Raw genomic sequence first — 21,432 nt, forward strand, 5'->3', positions numbered from 1 at the left:
ATGGCTCACTATTTGGCAGGTATTGCATGAAAGTCATCATTTTAGGCATATCAATGATTTATGATGCATTTATAAATGACCTATTAGTCAGTAATTAACTACTTTTTAAACCCTTAACTAAGGGAACATTAATGTAAAGTGTTGCCATTATGGTTTATAAAGACTGGTATAAATATAATTTAACATGAAAAATTAAGTTGTTTTCAATTATTAATTATGTGTTTATAAATGACATATTAGTAATTCCATTTTTAAACCCCTTAAAGGGAAAATTTATATAAAGTGTTACCATTATGGTTTTTAAATATGGGTTACCATTATGGGTTATAAATACTGTGGTATTTACCATTTACACTCCAGGCACTTCAATCCCCTTTCCATTAAATTACATTTCAGAAGCAATTGAAAATCCACATTATCAAACAAAGAAATGTGAACACATTGAGGCAGGGTGGAAAACAAAAACCAACTAAACTGTAAAATTAATAGCAAAATACATGTTTGTGAATGTCAGAGTGAGTTAAATTTACATGGACAACCTAAACCTAAAGACAGCAGAACAGCCTACCATCGCGTGACATCACAAGAGAATTCCACATTGCCGGAAACGTTGTGAAGAATTCCATCACTGGTCTGTGCATGCTCAGATGCAGTCAAACTAGATTCCAACCAACAGAGGGTGAGGTTAACCTTGGTTTGCCAATTAACTGGAATGGGCTGTCAAGATGAACACACGTTTAAACGGCTGTGACATACCTCTGGGGTGAGTGTAGTACTCACTGATGGGGAACTCAATCTCAAATCGAGTGTTTTTGATAGCTCTGGGGACAAAAGTTGAATTTGAAAAGTTGTAAAATTGCATTTCTTGTTCATTAATGTTCCTCTTTATTAGGAATAGCACTGTCACCCCCCATTTCCCTGCCTAATACCCAAATTAATTAATTTCTGCTGACTATCAAACAAGTTATTGGAGCATGATATGACAACAATATGACATTCCTCTTTCACCTACAGGTAAGCATGGAAATATATTGTTTCCCCCACCTTTACTCCTCCACACTCCAATGGGTGACAATGTTATTGTGAGTGGGAGACCAAACCATTGCCTTAGTCGTGTTGTCACCAAGTCAACACCTTTCTGATAAAAAATATATATTTTTTTTAATAAGACAGCAAGTCCTGGTTCTACGATGCCCATGTACTGTTTAGTTCTTCCTGATTTATGACTGAGTTGTTGAGAGAGAGACAGGATAGTCCCCAAAAAATATTGCTACTGTATCTTGCCCCAGGTCCTCCCTGTTACACAGTTACCTCTCTCTCACACGTGCGCTCTAAGCAGATGGTGAGCCAGGGGAGTTACATGGCTGTAAAACAAACCTGTTTTCTTTGTCCACCTACACACCACTCTGTACACAGTGTATCAGATTGCAGTCTACTGGCAAGGCGTGGCTGAAACCAGCCATGTGCATAACTACAAGCCATATTTTGAAGATTTTATACATATATATATATATATATATATATATATATATATATATATATATATATATATATATGTATGTGTGTGTGTGTGTGTGTACTAATTATTAACAAATTATCTGTATCACTGAATTAAAAAAAAAAATCAAACTATTTAAACATAATATATATATATATCATTATTTCTTATACTTCAACAGTGTTGTTGATTTTGTTGTTGTTAATTAGTTACATTGTTCTGTTTATACCATTTTCCATCCAAGAGAAGAACTTTTTTAAACAATAAAAAACTAGCAGAAACTGGATTGTGTGGTGCCTGTTCAAGGGAAAATGTCAAATGAATGTCAGGAGTGGGATTACAGTTAACTGCCACTGGTGTCTGGGTGTGTCTTCCAGAGTCAGTTGTTAAGAAGACCAGTCATTTTCACACTTTCTGGGAGGCACCCTGAAATTTAGGATATGTGGGAACTGACTAGTACTACTACTGCACCTCTAAATACAGAACAGAGAAAAATCTGTATCTACATTCAAGTAATTGAGCATGGCTAGTGCAAGATATAAGGGTTCGAGCCCAGATTGTTTTTTGTTTGGAACTGCGCAGGTGTTGAGTAGGTTTAAAGTGAGAGTTATTAAAGGAATATTGCAAGTTCAATACAAGTTGAGCTCAATCAAAAGCATTTGTGGCATAATGTTGATTACCACAAAAATGAATTTAGACTCGTCCCTCCTTTTCTTTAAAAAAAGCAAAAATCGAGGAAACAGTGAGGCACTTACAATGGAAGTGAATGGAGACAATTTTTGGATGGTTTAAAGTCAGAAATGTGAAGCTTATAATTTTATAAAAGCACTTTTTATAAAAGCAACTATTATTTGAGCTTGTTATTATTTGAACTATCATTTAAAGTTGTTTAAATGTAAATTATTATAGTCATTTTAAGGTTTTAGGGTTTGTTGACATTACATCGTCATGGCAATGAAGTTGTAAAATTGGCTATAACTTTACACAGAAAAAAGTGATTTTATCACTAAAACATGTTAACACATTTTTTTTTTTTTAATGTCTTGTGGCTATTTTGAAAAAATTAGTATTTTAACATTCAAAAATTGGCCCCCATTCACTTCCATTGTAAGTGACTCACTGTAACCCAGATTTTTGCTTTTTTATAAGAAAAGGAGGGGCAAGTCAAAAGACATTTTTATGGTAATCAATAATATGCCACAAATGCTCTCGACTGAGCTAAACTTGTTTTGAACACAGACTATTCCTTTAATTAAATGCAGGTTGTTACTCATTAAGTTGCTATTTCATAAGGATGGGTTGTTAACTGGCTAAATTCTGTTTAAAATTTGTCCTGTCAGCTGTTAAGGATCAAAACTAGCATTGCCTGTTTGGCGAATGAATCCAAAGTCTTTTTAGCAAGTCAGTCCACTCGGCGGCCATCTTTGGAATGCTCCTGGGCAGCTATTTTTCTCTGTAAATAAGCGGCATAAAAGTGCAGCTCTTATTTACTTGAATGAGGAAAGACAGATATCTCCTAAACATGTGATCAAGATTACGATTAAAGAACATATTTCAAATCAGCAGTACACATTGGTATCATGACAACACTGGTATCATAAATTGTGCTTCTTTACATCAGATTACTCTAAAAAACAAAATGTTCCCGGCTTGTAAAGCTTATGCGCATGCGCGTTCTCGAGTTGATTGACAGGCGATGGCTGTATCTAAAAGGTGATCAGCTCTTTTATTTGTAGACTTCCTTTCTACATCCGTTGACCATTGGGCGTTTCAATTTCTTCCATTCATATTAATAGAAGTGACCCATCACTCCTAAATAGTCTCTAATGAATCATTTTGTTCTGTTTTAATGAAAACCCCAAACGAGTTTTCAAAATGGTCTGAATCGGTTTGCAAGTCAGCCGGAATCATTTGGAGGGCTCCCACACACACTGAATCATTTGGAGCAGTTTCTCACCCCATAAAACAATAACGAGATTGTTTAGAATAAACAAACGGAGCTGGATGAAGTGGATATTAACATACAACCCACTGAAACAAAACATGCAAATAAATCATGTCGTTTGCCAGTGATGAAGAAAGTTACCATGACATGCTATACTCCATCTAAAACTATTTTACATAGCATTTAGCCAATTCTCTCATAATTAGCCTCTAACACAGTACTGAATAAACACCTAGGATTGGTGTGGTTATTTTCTATGAGTTTGCTAAAATATGCTGACCTGGCAGCTTTTAGTGCTTGCCTGTAGCTACAGACACTATCCTTCCATGCACCGCGAAATACATATAATTTTGTATTCTTCCACTTGCACTCCAATTTCCAGGCTGCTCTCTTGAGTATCATCATGATGGCGCCGCGGATGGCTGCCTCGGTGTGGAGCTCCTCAGTTCTTTTGTTGTTTTTGTTTGTTTATCCTGTGTTTAGTAATCTTTTTCCAGTCAGTTTGAACAGAGACGAACTGCTGAACATTTGACAGCATGTACCAGACAAACTTTTCCCGGTTTTTGAATTTTCAGACGTTTTGCTAGACATTTTAGTTGGAGGCACAGCTCTGCTGTTCAAGAGATGCAGGCAAGGGAGACGAGCCAGTGCGCTGGTCAAACTCTGATTTCGAACAGTGCTGCCAAGAATTCACTTAGCGAATCTCCACTCTCTTCCTAACAAAACAGACGTACTACATCTCCTCACACGCACAAACAAGGACTTTTCAACCTCTGCTGCTTTGTGCTTCAAAGAAACCATGGCTGAGTGAAGCCATTCCGGACAGCGCATTACATCTGCCGGGCTTCCAGCTGTTCAGAGCGGATCACATCGTGGCGTTAACGGGGAAAACGAGAGGCAGTGGAACATGCTTTTATATCAATGAAAGTTGGTGTACAGATGTAACAACGTTAAAGAGGATGTGCTGTCCAAATTTGGAAGTGCTCTTTATTAACTGTAAGCTTTTCTACTAGCCGCGGGAGTTTTTCTCGTGTATTCTGGTGAGTGTGTATATCGCACCAAACACGTGTTTGAACCTAGCGCTGCAACAGCTGGCTGATCAAATCACAGACACGGAACAACAATACCTGGACTCAGTTATTATTATTATTGGGGATTTTAACGAAGAAAATCTCACACGTGAACTGCCCAAATACAAACAGCACATCACATGCCCCACCAGAGACAGGAACATACTGGATCATTGTTACACAACAATAAAGGATGCATATCGATCTGTTCCTAGAGCAGCTTTGGGACCTCTGATCACTTTCTGGTTCATCTTCTTCCAACCTACAGGCAGAAATTAAAATCAACCAAGCCAGTAGTAAGGACTGTAAAGAGATGAACCAATGAAGCAGAGCTTGAACATCAAGCCTGCTTCGATTGCACGGATTGGAGTGTTTTTGAGGCTGCAGCAACAGACCTGGACGAGTTTACAGATACTGTTACATCATATATCAGTTTCTGTGAGGATATGTGCATTCCTACTAGGACTTATTTAAAGTTCAACAATGACAAACCATGGTTTACAACAGAGCTCAGGCAGCTTCGTCAGGCCAAAGAGGATGCTTACAGGGGTGGGGATAAAGTCTTGTACAATCAGGCCAGGAACACACTGAACAGGGAAATCAGAGTGGCTAAAAGAAGATACTCTGAGAAGCTGAAAAACAAGTTTTCAGCTAACGACCCTGCATCGGTGTGGAGTGGCATGAAACAACTCACAAATTACAGGACTCCTACCCCCAACCCTGTAGAGAACCAACAACTGGCCGACGACCTGAATGTGTTCTACTGCAGATCTGAAAGGCCCAATCTCACACCCCACACCCACTCTGACCTTCACTTCACACAAACAACAACACCTCCAGCAACCCTCCTCCTCCCCCCTACTGCTGCTCAACCTGCACTTAAGATCTGTGAAGATGATGTGAGCCGCATCTTTCGGAAACAAAAGACGAGGAAGGCTTTAGGCCCAGATGGCATCTCACCAGCGTGTCTTCGATCCTGTGCTAACCAGCTGGCCCCCATCTTCACACAGATCTTCAATAGATCACTGGAGCAGTGTGAAGTCCCATGCTGCTTCAAACGCTCAATCATTATTCCTGTCCCAAAGAAACCAAAAATCACAGGACTTAATGACTACAGACCTGTTGCCCTGACATCTGTGGTCATGAAATCATTTGAGAGACTGCTGTTGGCCCACCTGAAGAACATCACTGGACCCTTTCTAGATCCCCTTCAATTTGCTTATCGAGCAAACAGGTCTGTGGATGATGCAGTCAACATGGGATTGCATCATATCATGCAACATCTGGACAGACCAGGGACATATGCAAGGATCCTTTTTGTGGACTTCAGCTCGGCTTTCAACACCATCATCCCAGCTATACTCCAGAATAAATTACACCAATTCTCTGTTCCCATGTCTATCTGTCAGTGGATTACCAGCATTCTGACGGACAGGCAGCAGCTTGTGAGACAGGGAAAACTCACTTCTAGCACCTGTACAATCAGCACTGGTGCCCCCCAGGGATGTGTGCTCTCCCCACACCTCTTCTCCCTCTACACCAGTGACTGCATCGCCAAGGACCCCTCTGTCAAGCTCCTGAAGTTTGCAGACGACACCACTGTCATCGGCCTCATCCGAGATGATGATGAGTCTGCATACAGAAGGGAGGTTAAACAGCTGGCTGTCTGGTGCAGTCAAAACAACCTGGAGCTGAACACGCTCAAAATGGTGGAGATCATTGTGGACTTTAGGAGGAACACCCCAACACTGTCCCCCCTCACCATTCTAAACAGCACTGTGGCAGCAGTGGAGTCATTCAGGTTCCTGGGCACTACCATCTCACAGGACCTGAAGTGGGAGACCCACACTGACTCCATTATGAAAAAGGCCCAGCAGAGGTTGTACTTCCTTCACCAGCTGAGGAAATTCAACCTGCCACAGGCGCTGCTGATACAGTTTTACTCAGCACTCATTGAGTCTGTCCTCTGCATTTCAATAACTGTCTGGTTTGGTTCAGCTATGAAATCAGACATCAGAAGACTACAAAGGACAGTTCGGACTGCTGAGAGTATTATTGGTTGCCCCCTGCCCCCCCTACAAGAACTATACGCTTCCAGAATGAGGAAAAAGGCTGGAAAAATCACTCTGGTCCCCACTCACCCTGCCCACTACCTTTTTGAACTGTTGCCATCTGGCCGACGCTTCAGAGCTCTGAGCACCAGAACCGTCAGGCACAGGAACAGTTTTTCCCCTCAGGCTATCCATCTCATGAACAGTTAAATTGCCCCATTGAGCAATAACTATGTGCAATACACAGTTTAGTCTTTCTTATATTTATCCAACACATCCAACCTCTTCTGCCATTTCATTCCTATAAATAAAAAAAATAAATAAAATAAAAATAAAATAAACAATTGCACTGTACATAACAGATTTGTATTTGCACTGTACATAACAGATTGTATTAGATTTGCACTACCCATGTGTATGTGTGTATGTATGTGTGTGTCTGTACGTATGTGTATAATTAGATTTTTTTTTAAAATTATTATTATTATCTATGTCTTGCTGTGGCTTACTGAGTATATGAGACAGATATGGAAGATTATTAGTGAAGCTATCTTTAGTGGTCAAAAAAATAGTTCTACCTGAATGATAGCGTGATGTAGATTGAGTAACATTAGCTGATCGCAGCATACAAGAGACGAGGTAATGATCTGATATGTCATCGCTCTGCGGTAGAATTTCTATAGTATCAACATCAACTCCATATGACAATAAAATCTAGCGTATGATTATGGCGATGAATTGGTCCTGTCACATTTTGTCTGGCTCCAAGAGAGTTGAATATCAGAATATCGATAAATGCTAATCCCAGTGTGTCATTTTCATTTTCTATGTGAATGTTGAAGTCACCAACAATTAAAGCTCTATCCACAGTAACTACTAGATCTGAATTCACCAAGGAAATCAGAATTCGGCCCGGGTGATCTATATACTGTAGCAAGGGCAAAAGATTTTTTATTTGTATCTGATGGTGTCACATTAAGCATTATTAGTTCAAAAGTCTTCAATTTATATCATGTCCTCTGAGTAACACCAAAAACTTCAATGTAAATTGTAAATTGTGACCAGTCACAACAACTAAAATGACTAAATCTATATCTCTCTCTCTTTCCCTCTCTCACAGTCTCTCCCTGAGTTTTTATTCTGTTGTTGTGAGACTAGTAACACAATAGGTTACAGACAATAAAAATGTGAACAAGAGCATGTTCTATCAAGGACTGTTTAATGTCTATCTTTCTTACAATTGGTTATTGCATAGAGACGGGTGTGTTTGAGTTAGATATTTGTGAAGCCTATATTTAGGGTTTGTCCTTTGTTTGATGTTTTACCTTTGTGTTATTTTCATGACAACACAAAAATTTATTCACCTCAAAGCAGTATCATCATATGATTATAAAAAATACAGAGAGATGGCCTTCAGTTGTATACTTTTTTTTTTTTTTACAAGTTATGCAATTAAAATGACTCACTAAGATCTTTTGTTGGACGTTAATCCATTTTGAAATTAGGAGTACTCATGTAATAGAATAACATATGACAGGGAGAATGAGTAGGGTTGGATATGTTTTGTTTCAAGAAATGTTAGATCCGATTTCCCCATGGACAATATATTTTTACACCTAATTGCACACAATAGCTTAAGAGAGATAAGAAAAAACTGCATCAATGCATACAAATGATTGCGGTTGAAAAAACATTCTCGAATTACTGTAATGCCAAAACGGTAATCTGTAAAACAATTGATAATGAATGACGTTAAACCCAAGGGGTTGGAAACACTGGCAATCATTTCCTGGAGTAATTCTTCTTTAGTTATAATGCATAATTACTAAATATTTTTCAAAACTTTTTTCCTTAGTTAAATATTATCTTATTGGTCTTATAAGTGCATGTCTCTCTCTCCTTGTGGTCACATATGTTTAAACTGTAGTGATTCAAATTTTTAACCACAAGCTCAATGTACTGTTTTGCTATAAGATCAAAAAACACAACATGCACATCCTAGCATGCAGGTTCTTGAAGAAAAGAACTCAAAAAGTCAGTATGTTGCTCCCAGATTGCTACAATATAGTGTGGTGAGAATACATTCTGGCATTTTTTAGCCACAAAGTGCTGCTTTTTTGTACAAATATTGTATTACAGCTCAAATAATTCTTTAACACTGCAGTTTCAAGGTCATTTTCTAAGCAATTCATCTGTTATATTCCACTGACCACAATAAATGGCAAGTTCAAAAGTAGCTATGCATAACTGATGTTGCTTTTTTGGGGGGATTGCTGGGTCTACAGAGGTCAGCTGGACACTGGTGGGCAGTTCATTATGACAGTGCTAATTGAAAAATTCCTCATCTTCTTCATAGATCTAGGCTTGTAGAAGGGGAGTGACAGTGATGTTATCAGAAAGCTGGGTAGAGTCCCGTGAGCAGGGAGAAGAGCCAGGTGCCGGACAGAGAAAGGACAGACAGCATGTCCAGAAAGACACACACCAGACGATGGAGGACCAGGACCAATCAGACAAGAAGAAGAGGGGCAGTACATTGAATGCTGGTGTTGAGGCTGTGCTGTGATGTTACACGCTGTTACAATATTGAGACCAGGAGGAGAAGGTGGACCTCTCAGAAGATGCACAAAGGTCATGTGAAACATGCAGATTGAACCCTGCCAGGTGTGTAAGTGTGTGTATGTGTGGGTTAACTATAGTCTGTGGACATCCAGAGGAGTCCTTAATTGGGAAATTGATTAATAAATAAAGCAAATACTGTTTTTCTTCTTAATTCTAAAACTGCACAAAAGTGTTATTTTAGGGTATGGTTAGGGTTAGTCGGTAGTATTTATAATAAATTGTATATAAGGCATAATTTACAGTCGGCCGATCATTATCGCAAAATAAACCCAGACAGGGTGGTCCAGACCCCAACACTGAGCAGAGGCTATTAATGGCTACTTGCCAAATAAATAATTAAATGGGCTTTACATAATTATCAGTTGAAATTGCGCCATTATATGTGAAGAAGAGATGACAAAGTCTCCAGAAACAACTGAATTCCACCTGAATTGCAAATAAATAAATGGACATGAAATATGGATTTGAGGTAAAATGACTTAATTAGCTTACTTGTAGAGATCGCAGAGTGATATGAGAAGTAGGAAAGATGGCTGTTGAAATATCACTTTATCACCAGATGTGCAATCATAATGTAGAAGATAAAATAAGAACTATCAGACCGCCGGACTCCATGACTGACCAATCAGATTCAAGTATTCCAGAGAGCTGTGTAAGAGTTGGTTAGATATGTAAACGTGTGTGGGTCCCCACAAGATGGTAAATCCTGAAATCAGCATGTAAGGACCATCTAATCGTCCCCACAAAGATAACAGCTTGGTAGTAAACATCCTAAATAATGTTTTAATGAAAATCTAAAAAGGTTTCTGTGAAGTTTAGGAGTATGATTAGTTAGTCCATAGAAATGATTAAAATCTCAGTATAAAAACAAAACCCACCACCATAATAGAAAAACAAATTTGTGAATGCTGAAAGAGACAGTAATCTTGGGAGAGGTATGAGGGAGAGATTCATGGATGTTGTACTGTGCTTAGTACTGCAGCGTGCTCCACTTTAAATTTTATTCGACCTATTTTAGATGATGGTCTGGACAGTTAAAGGGATAGTTCACCCAAAAATGAAAATTCTCTCATCATTTACTCCCCTCATGTCATCCCAGATGTGAATGACTTTCTCTCTTCTGCAGAACACAAAGGAAATTTTTAGAAGAATATTTCAGCTCTGTTTGTCTATTCAAAGCAAGTAAATGGTGGCCAAGCCTTTGAAGCTCCAAAAAGTAGATAAAACAACATTAAAGTAATCCATATGTCTCCAGTGGTTAAATCAATGTCTTCTGAAGCGATCCAGTCTGTTTTGGGTGAGAACAGACCAAAATATAACTCCTTTTTCGCTGTACATCTTGCCATTGCAGTCTCTAGGCACAATCATGATTTCAAGCTCGATTACACTTCCTAGTGCTTGGCATGTGCAGCACACTAGATGGCACTATAGGAAGTGTAATCGAACTTTAAATCATGATCGCTGAGGAGACTGCTGTCAAGATGTACAGTGTAAAAGGAGTTATATTTTGGTCTGTTTTCACTCAATTTAGACTGGATTGCTTCAGAAGACATTGATTTAATGGATTATGTTTATGCTGACTTGAACTTTTTTTTTTTTTTTTTTTGGAGCTTCAAAGACGTGGACACTATTCATTTGCATTGTATGGACCTACAGAGCTACAAATCTTCGTTTGTGTTCAGCAGAAGAAAGAAAGTCAAACAAATCTTAGATGGCATGAGGGTGAGTAAAATGATGAGAGAATTTTCATTTTTGGGTGAATTAACCTTTTAAAGCACATGAGACCTTGCTGTATTTATTCAGTATACTGCAAAGTGGCTCAGTGCCAGCAAACAAACTAGACAACATGATACAGGTTTCTGTCTAGCCAGGTGTATACTCACAGGTAAGGCAGAGGAGGTGACATTAATTAAACACCTTGTTGGATCAGGTGTATTCCACTACTGAACTCTGATCTGCCCTTCCCAAAGCGCACGCTGTTGTAACATTAACTACTCTCACAAGAATTAATCTTTTCTCATTAGCTATTTACTGTGTATAAAGATTATATAAAAATTCATTTTTATATTTTTTGTGATTACACAGTATAATCCATATATTATCTGAACTGTTTGAAAAGTTAATTTCACCAAAGATTTTGTTTTTCTTTGTGTGTGTGTGTGTGTGTGTGACGGTGTGTGTAAATGACCAGTGAGCGTCTCATTTGCTGAGAGGGACAGAGACAAGCGTCTTGAAGATCCATGGGGCCCTGGACTATTCTTCTTCTTCTGGGGAAGCAGCGGGGCCTCCATGTGAGTAAATAAGAGCCCTGTGGCAAGGATGTTTGGGATTGGATGTTTAGAGGTGTAGTTTATGACAGACCTGTTCATGAATTTTTATCAGTGGTTTTTCCATTTTGTTTGAAAAGCATATAATTTATGCATATGCTTTAAAACAAAATGTATTATTTGCTATGTTGCTCTGGTCTAACCTAAAACATGACTAGGTGAGTAGATTAAAATTGAATTAAATGAAATTGTACAAAAAGAAAAGGAGTAACACTTTACAATGAGGTTGTATATATTAACATTAGTTAACCCAATAGTTAACATGAATTAACAATAAACAATACTTTTACACCATTAATTGTTGATTTTATTTAATGTTAATTTCTACAAATAGAAATAAATTTTAACATTATGCATTGCATAAGTTAATATTACTTAATGCATTATGAACTAACAATGAACAATAGTGTATTTATGAAATAACCACGATTAATAACTCTGGAAAAATTATAATTCATTGTTAGTTCATGACAACTTGTTAACTCTGGAACTTTTTTCATTATATGTAGCCAAGTGTAGAAATTTAATGTAATTTAACTCTGGTCATAAATTGGACGTGGCCCCTTTAAGAGTTTTGCGACGCCAGCTCTGCTGGTTAGAACGTGAGAGCATAGGTTGCTAATTCTTTGGGATGCATATGGATTGCATGTGTGGAGTTTGACCACGTTTGTGCACACATGCAAGAACTGGCCTCTACCGTATTTCGTTGAACCATATTTCAGTTTCTGCCTTTTCTTTCTTTCTTTTTTTTTTTTTTTTTAAATACAATAAGGCCCCATCAACTGCTAATTTTTTCTTCTTTTTTTATAAACAGTCGTCAGAACAAAACTCCAAAATATATTTTTGTGTCCTGTGGTGATTATTTTCAACCCACCTGTTACATTTTTGTTACCAGGAGTAGGGTATCTGACTGTTGGGAGCATATAGGTCAGTTTTATTTTTTATTTATTTTTTTTTTATTTTTTTTGCGTGTTCATCTTAAAATATGGTAGAGGTGAAAATAGGTGCCAGTGGGAAACTGAGTGGAGGCTGTCTTCCTTGGTGCAGTCGTCCAGTGAACAGACGTTGGCCAGAGATGACATGGCAACGTGACGAGACTCTTGGATGAGAGAGAAAGAGCTCCTGAGTTCTGCTGTTTCCACGGGTGTACTGTGTTGAGACACCTATCAGTGACTTTCTACAAGCAAGAAAAGAAGTATATTATACAGACATTCGGCAGCATATATTTTGGTTTCAATGTTACAGACTGATTAAGAGACTTTTAGCCCACAAGTGAACTGACACTGTTTTTTACTGAGTTGAACTGAGATAATTTGAACTTTTCAAAATGTCACAATCTGATGATGACAGTCTAGTATTACAAAACACTGATGATGAATATGGTGCAGGTAATAGTATGCATGATGTTCAGGGACAGATTCAAGAACTCAACAAAAAGCATTACGAGACCATGGCAGCTATCACCAATCTGAGTAGAGAGCCTACCAGGTCTTATGTTTATGTATCAAGAGAAAGTCACATCCAAATATTTAGTGGTGATTTCAGCAAAGATGGGAGACATGTTGATGAGTTCATGGACGAAGTAGGCAGGGTACCACATGCTAGAAATCAGACCACAGAGGACCAGTTAGACCTCATACTCTCCCTCTTAAAGGGTGCAGCCTTAGAAGAGGTCAGATTATGGATGGGGAATTAACCAAAGGACCATGTGACCTCTTTGTGTACCTGAGAGAAGCTTTTCAAGAAAACCGCAATGTGTCTCAGTTATTACAAACATTCTATAGCCATAATCAAATGGAAGAAAAGGATGTTCGTGCTTACTCTCATGCTTTGTCTCAAATTCTAAGTTCTATCCTGAAACAATCATCAAATGCAATATCAAATGTGAATTTGGCAATCCGAGATCAATTTATTTAGGGAATTAGGGAAACGGGCCTTAGAAGGGAGCTTCATAAGCTAGTGAGAGACAAGCCACAGTCAACACTAATTGAAGTGTGAGATGAAGCCCTTATGTGCTCTCTAGAAGATCCTAAGTTTGTGTCACAAAATTAGTCAGCAACAGAAGTGTTGTGTCTGAGACAGCAGAAGCTCAGTGTGCTGCTGCTGATATACCTATTAAAAACCTGAAGGATTTATATATATTTTGAAGAAGTTTTAAAAATTGTAGCAGAACAAGGAAAAGCTATAGGAGAGCTAATACAAGCTGTCGAGAAATTCACTTTACAGTGCACTAAGTCAGAACCTATGGCTCATTGTAAACCCAAGATACAGCCAAGGTTTACAGATGATGGCCAGCAAATATGTTTCTGGTGTAATTGTGTAGGACACATAGCTAAGAGGTGTGTGAAGAAAAACAAACAGACTGTCACAGATAATGCTAAATCGTCAATGCAGCAGGGAAACTTGCACCCTCGCTTGCTGTGTGCCAGGCAGTGCAAGGGCAGTCCATTTTCTCAGCCAATACCGATATTTGTCGTGACCGACTACTCCAGCGTGCTGTGATAAAATGTCCTGTCGCTAATCTAAAGATTAGTGGAGTAATGTCCTCTTGTTTACTTGATACAGGAAACCAAGTCAGTACTATTTCTGAGAGTTTCTTCAGAGAAAACCTGTCTGGGGAGGATGAAGGTATGCTGTCCACAGCAGGTTGACTGAAGATTACAGCTGCCAATGGTTTAGACATACCTTAACTAGGTTATCTTGAGTTGGAAACCATAGGTACTACCCTACCAGAGTGTGGTTTTCTAGTAGTTAAAGACTCACAAAACCCTTCTGCTGTACCAGCTCTCATTGGCATAAACATCATTAGCAGATGTAGACAACTGGTTCATGCAGAATTTGAGACTACTCTAGGTGGAGATTTGCAGTCTGATTGGAGGGAGGCATTTCAGCAGATGCAGAGTGGCAGCAGTCTAGAGAAGCGAAGCATAGTCTAAGTAGCTGGAAAAGGCATGGTACACAAACCTGCTTCATCAATTACAATGATAATGGTCAAGGGAGCAAAGAATATGTTACATGATGGTTCACGGGACTTTCTGTTAGAACCAGTGAACACACGCTTACCTGGCGGTCTGTTTGTTGTTCCCTCTCTTGTGTCTTCAAAGAAACTGAAGTTTCCTGTACAGGTTTAGAATCACTCCCCAGAAGATATCTGGTTACAGGCCAGAACCAGGCTTGGTACTCTGTCTCGTGTCGAGTGTGTGAAATCCAATGAGACGTGTGAGGTGAGATTTCAGAGAATTTCTGCTGATATTGAAAAGATCAGTGTAAACAAAAAGACAGTCAGTTGTTGGAGGACAGCTCCAAAGAGTTTCTCAACAAGCTACACATTGGAGGTACTTCTGAACAGCAGGCAGAGCTGAGTGATATATTGATGGAGTACTCTGATGTTTTTGCTCTTGAGGATGAAGACCTCGGTTTACAGACAAAGTGCAACATGAGATTCATGTGGTGGATGATGTACCGGTGGACCAGCTTTATAGGTGTATCCCACCCACTCAGTATAGGGAAGTCAGAGAACATATCACCAAGCTCCTTAAGAAAGGAGTGATCCAAGAAAGCACTAGTGCTTATGCTTCACCTATCATGCTAGTTAGGAAAACTGATGACAGTCTCAGGCTTTGTGTCAGTTACATGCAGCTGACCTCAAAGACCAAGCGAGACATGTTTCCTCTGCCTAGGATAGATGAATGCTTTGATGCACTACAAGGATCAAAGTTCTTTTCTTCAATTGATTTAGCTAGTAGATATCATCAGGTTGCTGTCTGTGAGTGGAACAGACATAAGACTGCATTTACGACTCCAGGTAAAGTTGAAGCGGTCATGCAATGGAAAATTCCCAGTACAGTTAAGGAATTATGCTCGTTCTTAGGGTTCTGTAGTTATGACAGAAAGTTAATTGAGGGTTTTTCTTGCATTTGAGCTGCTGAAAGAGAAGCTTACTTCTGATCCTGTGTTAGGGTATGCAGATTTAAATCTTCCTTTCACATTGGAGACTGATGCGAGCAGTGAAGGCCTGGGTGCTGTCTTATACCAGCAGCAGGGTGAGTATAGGAGAGTCATAGCTTATGCCAGTAGGAGACTTCGTAAAGCAGAAATAAATGACAGAAATTACAATAGTATGAAGCTACTGGCCCTCAAGTGGGCTATCTGTGAAAAATTCTGTGGTGATCTGCTGAGTTCCAAGTTTGTGGTTACAACAGATAACAACCCTCTGTGCCATCTAAAAATGACCAAGCTTGGTGCAATTGAGCAAAGATGGATACCTCAATTAGCCATCTTTGATTTTGAGGTGAAATACCACCCAGGACGGCATAATGCAGTCCACTCCTGAGGATGTGGAATATGATGACTGTATTGCCATCTGCAATATAATAAACAAAGGAACAGCCTTAGAACCTGACTTAATTATTGCTGGAGAAAAGTTCTGTAGGGTTAGACAGATTCGTGCTTCAAAGTGTGGCGTAGAGAAAAGCAGTAACCCTCAAGGAAGTATGCCTACTCTGCCGGGTTATTCAACAGCTGAACTGAAGGTTTTTTAATTGAAGATCCAACTCTCAGTTCTTTCAGAACCTTTTAGGAATGTAAACAAAAGCCCACTACTCGTTAGAGATCTGGTCTATAAAGTGTGTTAGAGAGCTGGATGGCTTGCTTTATCGCATTGTGAATTACCAAGATCATGGTGAATGTCAGTGGCCGCTCTTACCCTCATGTCTAAAAGAACAGGTCCTTGAAAGTGTTCATGACAGTATGGGGCATCATGGCACTGAGCGCACGCTAAACCTGTTGAGGCAACGATGCATGTATAATGATGTGGAGCGGTGGATCAAAAAGTGCCAAAGGTGCATCTTAACCAAGATGCCACAGCCAAGGATACATCCTCATATGAAGACATTTCTGTCTTCGAGGCCACTTGAAGTAGTGGCAGAAGATTTTACTGTGATTGAACCTGCCTCTGATGGTTGTGAGAACATGTTAATTGTGACTGATTGTAGAGGTTCTGAGGGTTGGAGGAAAGAAGGAAGTGGGAGCCTGTGTCGCAATCTATGTGAGTGTTCTTTATATTCTCAGGGTTTTTACTCAAAATATGCTTTTCAGCAAGAACTTCAGTTTACACACATCAGCTTCAATGATAACAGTCAACATAAACTCAAGAGATGAAAAAATATAAACAGCTTTTCAGCGTTCATCTCCAGTCTGGGTGTGTGTGCGACTCGGAGTCTCTCTCCCGGTCTGGCGTTCCACCAGCCTTTTAAAGCCCGTCTCCGCCATCACTGAAATGAGAGACAGGTGTTTAGTGTCAGTAATCACCAGGTGATAGCTCTTACCACTTCCTCTCTCCCCACTGACAGACATACAAACGTATTCCCATCTCCACACTGATGTTTTCACAAAGTTCACACAGGTGTTTCCAACCCAGGATCAGAGGGCTGATACCACTGCCAAGATCCTTCTGAAAGAGTGGTTCATGAAATATGGTGTGCCTGAATGATTACATTCTGATCATGGGCAGAAATGTTGAAAGTGAGGTGATTGCTGAGCTATGTAAGATGTATGGTGTAAAGAAAACCCACACCACATCCTATCAGCCTCAGGGTAATGCTCAGTGTGAGCGCTTTAACAAAATGCTCCATGATCTATTACGTACACTTCCCCCTGAAAAAAAGCATTGGCCAGAACACCTTCCTGAGTTGGTTTATGCTTATAATTTAACACTGCATGCATCCACTGGATATTCACCACATTACTTGCTGTTTGGAGTCAACCCGCATCTTCCAGTAGATGCACTGCTAGTTCAAAAGCAAACTGTGGACAGAAAACATGATTGGTTAGTGATTCACCAAGACAGATTGAAAGAAGCTCAAGAAAAAGCCAGGGAATACGCCGAACATAAGGCTGCTGAGATACTTGCCCATTTTGATGACAGAGTCTATTGCTCTGTGATTGATGTGGGTCAGCAGGTATACTTGTGTCACAGACCTTTGGGAAGGAACAAAATACAGGATTCATGGGGTCCTACTGTATACAGAGTTATAGATATGCAGGGTACCACACATACTGTTGAGTCCTTTGAGGGTGGTCCCATAAAGAGAGTCCATAGAGTTGACTTGCAACATTGTGTTAACTCTGTTCCTGAGCCTGAGGTGACTGAAACCCATTCTCCCACAACACCACAATCGAGGGGAGAATCTGTTTCGGAGCAGGTTGAGGTTGTGCATTTTGATCCCGATTTTGTTGTGTTAGAAGTGGTCACATATCGTAGTCTGCAAGAGACAGAGAATGTGAATCCTGAAAACCCTGTGTCAGCCATTGAAGCCCTTATAGGTGAGTCTGTACCAGTGTTGTGTGTAATGCATTACAAAGTAATTAATTACTGTAATTAAATTACTTTTTCATTGGGAAAAAGTAAAGTAAGGGATTACTCTTAATTTTTCAGTCATTTAATTACAGTTACTTCTTATGTAATTGAGTTAAATACTGTATAGACTATAGAACAATTCAATATAAAACAATAGTGAATTTAAAATCTAAATTTAATGTCTTATGTTAAAATATATGTTTTCTAATTTAACACTGTCTCCTTAAATTCTTTGGCCAGTTCATGAATAATTTATCTGATTTTAAATTATTTATTTGAAAGAATTAAAATAATTTCTTTTTTTTAAAAAAAGAAAAAGAGTTTCATGTCTATCCTTGTATTTTTATCTGGTCGAGGTTGATAAGGGTTTTAGAAAGTAATTAGTAATAAGTAATGCAATTACTTTTGAGACAGAGTAATTAGTACAGTAATCTAATTACACTGTAGAAGATGTAATTAGTAGTTAGTAATTAATTACTTTTTTAGAGTAACACTGGTCTGTACTGATTTCAGAGAACATTGAACAACAAGGTTCGGTATCAGAGAGAGCTGAGTCTAGCAATAACACAGCTCCTAGAGTGTCTGGTCCAGAGAGAGTTGAGCCTGACACTGGCATGGCTCCTAGAGTGTCTGAACCAGAGATGAAATACCCTTTACCAAGAAAAACTAAAAGAGCCAATGCTGGCATACCCTCAAACCATTTAATGAGCCAAAATCAGCATGCAATGCTGTTTCACTAAGTCCTGAAGTATTCTCTCAGGTGTTAACAAGCCTGGGTAGTGTGTTCTTTAGAAAAGCTGTTAAAGAAGTAAAAAATATATATTAAGTCATCGGGGACAAAAAGTTTTAGCAGGGGAGAATGTAGCCAAGTGGAGAAATTTAATGTAATTTAACTCGGGACATAAATTGGACGTAGCCCCTCTAAGAGTTTTGTGACGTCCGCTGTGTTACACATGTGTGCTGGTTAGAACGTGAGAGCAGATGTTGTGCAAGAGAGCTCCCGGCTTTGTTCATCGGTTGATAATTCTTTGGGATGCATATGGATTGCATGTGTGGAGTCTGACCTCGTTTGTGCACACATGCAAAAACTGGCCTCTGTTGTATTTAGTTGAACCATATTTCATTTTTATGTATTTCAGTTTCTGTATTTTCTTCTTTTTTATATATACAAAACATCGACTGCTGTTTTTTATTTTATTTTATTTTTTATTTTATTTTTTATAAACAGCCATCAGAATATAACCCCAAAAGATATTTTTGTATCCTGTGGTGATTATTATTAACCCACTGGCTAAATATAACTTTATTGTTGTTAATTATTTCCAAAGAGAGGATCTGAGGATTTTCCAGTTCCAACAACTACTCATTGACTTTTAGCATTTATCAAATGTTTTTTAAACCTTTCAAACATGACAAAGCTATCTTGATCTGATCTGATATTTAGAGTTGTTTCATATTGTGAGAGTCGAGGCTGGCAGCGTATATGACAAGACCAGGCTGGACTACAAGCTGAAGTGTTGTGAAACTAAATCACCTGCTACCTACTACAACTTCAAAGCAGGTGATCTATGTTACACTATGTCAAGTTCACAATAACCATGAAAAAATATTCTACACTTTATCTATTTATTTTCACACAGCTCAGTTGCTTTACCAGATACCTAATAACAAGGTCCTCACCACTAAAATAGGTCCTCTAAACAGCCTACGGGAATATGAGAGAGTCAGCAGCAAGGTCATCTTGGGACATGGAAACAGGTTATAAACCTAGCTGCTTTTTTGATAGTAACAGAGACAAGGTAACAATACAAAAATAAAACATTTAATAGCATGATAGAATTAGGCTAGTTACGTTACACCTTGTTTTACTTTTTGTTCATGCAACAAAAAAATATATAATATTGTTCATGCAAAAAAAATTTTAATCTTTTTAATTTAATTGCTCCTTTTATTTGGAATTTGTTTACATGTTGCAGGAGGATGAGAATGGAGTGATGTTTTCTTGTCACTTTCCACATGGATATGAAAGACTTGAGGGAGGCATTCTTTAATGGTAAGAGGGAAAGTGAGCAGACTGGCTAGGAATAACACTAATGTGGTTTATTTTATGTTATATTATGTTTAATTAAAAGTTCCTTAAATTGAAAATAATCACAGCTCATTTGCTTTTAATCATCATTAGTGAGAGACCAATGAATGTAAAATTAAATTCTAAAGAAAGTTCTAAATGAAATTTTGGGAGGAGCATGTTCATTTAATCCTGTCTTCACCCTAACTCTACCTTATAAAATATTTGGGGTGTGTCAATGAATTCTGGATTGTAGGGGGATTATTGCAATGGGATATCAGTCAAAACACAGAGGCACTCATCCATTTACATAATCCAAAATTTATACATATCTTTATACATTAATGATGCCTTCACAGATGTCAGGTTACCCATGCCATGGGCACTGACACACCCCCATACCATGCCAGTCACTGGCTTTTGGACCTGACGCTGATAACAGATGGATGGTCCTTTTCCTCTTTGGCCCAGAGAACACAACGGCTGTTTTTTCCAAAAACTATTTGAAATGTGAACTCGGACCACAAAACGCAATTCCACAGTTCTACTTTCCATCTCAGATGAGACCGAGCCCAGACAAGTCAGCGGCGCTTCTGGACAGTGTTGATTTATAGCTTCTGCTTTGCATAGTAAAGCCTTAACTTGTATCTGTGGATGCAGTGGCAAATGGTGTTGACTGAGAAAGGTTTACCGAAGTATTCATGCACCCATGTCACGATATCCATTACAGATGAATGATTTTTTTTTTAAAGACAGTGATGTCTGAGGGATCGGAAATCACATGCATTCACAAGTGGTTTTCAAGCAGGACAATGCCAAACCACATACTATACTACCTGGATTACAAATGCATGGCTGCGTAAGCAGAGAGTGTGGTTGCTAGACTGGTCTACCTGCAGTCTTGACCTGTCTCCAACTGAGAATGTGCGGGACATTTTTAAGTGCACAACACGCAACGAAGGCCCCATATAATTGCGCAGCTGAAGACCTGCTTAATAAATGTATGGGGGGAAATTCTGCTTGCTAAACTTAACAAACTTTTGTCTTCAGTGCCCAAATGCTTAATAGGTGATATTAGAAGAATTGGTGATGTTACACAGTGGTAAACACTCTTCTGTCCAAAGTTTTTTGGAGCATGTTGCAATCATCTGATATGAAATGAATGTATATTTTAACAAATACAATTACATTTACAAAGGTAAAACATGAAGTAATGTTGTAGTGCTTTTCATAAAGCACAGGGTGAATAGAATTTACAAATCACCCCTTTTTGTTTATATTAGCATTTTCCATATTGTCACAACTTTTTTTGGAATTGGGGTTGTATATTTAGCCTTCCTTTACCTCATTCAAGGATTATATGACAATGTAATCTTGTGAATGTGGGTTTTAGGAGTATGCAACAATAAAACCAACATGTTGATCTGCAACCCAACAGGCCTTAACTAGGGGTGTGGTATTTTCCTACTGCGGACATCTGAAGACATCGCAGCATT

The 21,432-nt window shown here is 38.7% G+C and overlaps 1 long non-coding RNA gene across 1 annotated transcript in view; it reads left to right on the forward strand.

The window, feature by feature from the left end:
* The window catches only part of LOC127419016 (uncharacterized), a 55,745-nt gene that overhangs the window by 29,611 nt on the left and 4,702 nt on the right, over positions 1 to 21,432 (forward strand). Inside the window, exons 3-7 of the long non-coding RNA XR_007893586.1 lie at positions 8,921 to 9,225; positions 11,375 to 11,474; positions 19,313 to 19,429; positions 19,560 to 19,921; positions 21,375 to 21,432. The exon at positions 21,375 to 21,432 is cut by the window's right edge and continues 84 nt beyond it. This is a non-coding gene — a long non-coding RNA (uncharacterized LOC127419016). The remainder of the gene's footprint in view (positions 1 to 8,920; positions 9,226 to 11,374; positions 11,475 to 19,312; positions 19,430 to 19,559; positions 19,922 to 21,374) is intronic.

This window comes from Myxocyprinus asiaticus, chromosome 28 (assembly GCF_019703515.2).
Source record: "Myxocyprinus asiaticus isolate MX2 ecotype Aquarium Trade chromosome 28, UBuf_Myxa_2, whole genome shotgun sequence".
Classification (NCBI taxonomy): domain Eukaryota; kingdom Metazoa; phylum Chordata; class Actinopteri; order Cypriniformes; family Catostomidae; genus Myxocyprinus; species Myxocyprinus asiaticus.